A 2229-nucleotide genomic window follows, 5' to 3' on the forward strand; every position below is an offset into this window, starting at 1 on the left:
AGAGTTAAACACTAACATTTGAATTCTTGGGAGGGTTCTTAAAAATGTTATTGGTATGCGGGGAACTTTATTTACATAGATTAGAATCCCAATGCTGAGAAAGAAATCAATAATGATATGGTTCAGTTTCACCTTATAGATGACAACAACAAGAAAAAAGCCAGAAAAACTTAAATGTGAAGTGACAAAAATGTTACCAGATATCAAGTTTCTTATACTCAAAATGAATAGACCCTGCCTGACACAATGGTGCTCCAAGTCAACACAGTAAGAGGGGGTTTATGTTGAATAGGTTTGAAATGCAATTGAATTCTTAATTTAATAGAAATAAAGGTAATTTATCATGTCAAAAAAAGAGAACAGATTTACTTAAAAGTTTTATGCCAGTCCATTGAAATATTTAATTACAAGCCTAAATGTTGAATTATGTGAATGCTAACACATACATAAAATTAAAATGAAGTGGTTATCTTAATCTATACATTTGCTTTTGAAGCTGAACTGAAAAGCCTATTGTTAAGATAACTTTATTTCTGAAAAAAATTTTTTTTATTTATTTTGAGAGAGAGAGAGAGACAGAGAGAGAGAGAGAGAACAGGGTATGGCAGGGGCAGAGAGAGAAGGAGAGAAAGAATCCCAAGCAGGCTCTGCACTACCTCTCAGCTGTCGATGTGGTTTGATCTCACCATGAGATCATGACCTGAGCCGAAATCAAGAGTCAGATGCCTAACCGACTGATCTACCCCAAACACCGCAAGATTACTTCATTTTTAAAAGTGTCAATACTTATGTGTATACCATAATCTTACTTAGTTTAGTGATTATACAGATTGATGAATCATTGCTTCCTTGTGATCTCAAATTCTTTATGCTATAAATTCAACTTTTCCAACACTCAGAGGAAAATGGAGCACAGTTGCTTACATTTTCTTCCTGATATTGATTTCTTTATGTGAGGGCTGATCAATTTTTTTTTTATTGGAGCTTGCCTCAAGGTTTCTCCACCACAGACAGAATGAAGAAGAGTCCTTCTTTGGTTAAGCACTAATTTATAGGATCCACATTAGCCTATCTGCTCTAAACTCTCTCAATGTTTCCATCAGAGATGTGGAATTAACAGTAAATAAAACAAATATTATTGTAAACAGAGTCAAGAGTTTTCAGGGGAAGCACTTCTGAGATCACCTTAGCACACAAAGACATGTTTGATTCAGTTACTCATTTTCTAGTCCCTAAAGCATGCCAAACAAAGAGTAACAGCAGCTTGACAACAGAAAAATCTGAACAGCAAGCTCATGAAATATCTGATTTTAACTGAAGTAACTTCTCAATGAACTTTCAAAATAATTTTGCTGCAAATTACACACACATTAATTTACCTAAAAGAAATTTGCTCTAATGGGTTAATATCTGTAACTCAACAAAATTTTGGAGGGTGTTGACAAAATAATAAACTTAAACTCAAAACGGTCAATATTCAACATGTCTTTCTTCCAGTAGTTAAAAAACTGTACTCATCACTGATTAGTGAAAATAAGACAATATTCATTAATCTTTTTATTAAACCACTAAAAATATTGTATATTACTCTTTGCCAAGTACAATTTGAGATGATGAGGATACCAAATTAAATAAATATATGACACCATATATGATAAATATATGATTATTGAAGTATGATAAACCCTATGATAAATGTAAGGGCAGCATATTATGTGAACAGAAAGGGTCAGCCTTAACTCTATCTTGGGGCATTGTCATATTTGGTTCAAAGTCAACTGAACAGAGAAACTAGACTTAAGTACTTATTATAAGATTATTAATTAACTAAGAATAAAGTTGGTGGGAGGGAAGCATTTCAGGGCATAAAAAGGAATGTACAAAGACACAAAGATGTAAAAATACAGGGAATTTTAATAATAGGACTATACACAAAAGGAGAATTGAAATGGCAAGAATGAAAATTGGGGAAGCAGGTAAAAACAAGATTCTGAAGAACTTCATATGATATACTGAAGAATTCAAACCTCATAAAGCAATGGGAATATATATGTTTTTTAAAGCAATGGGAAAATTGAAGAAGGAAGACAAATAATTGTTTTTCAGGAAAACTGAGTTCAGTTTGAGCAAGTATATAGAAGATCTATATGGAGCTATTCTTTTTTTCACTTTTTATTTTTATTTTTTAAAGTTTATTTATTTATGTTGAAAGAGAGCACACATGTGCAT

Source organism: Prionailurus viverrinus, chromosome C2 (assembly GCF_022837055.1).
Source record: "Prionailurus viverrinus isolate Anna chromosome C2, UM_Priviv_1.0, whole genome shotgun sequence".
In the NCBI taxonomy this organism is placed as follows: domain Eukaryota; kingdom Metazoa; phylum Chordata; class Mammalia; order Carnivora; family Felidae; genus Prionailurus; species Prionailurus viverrinus.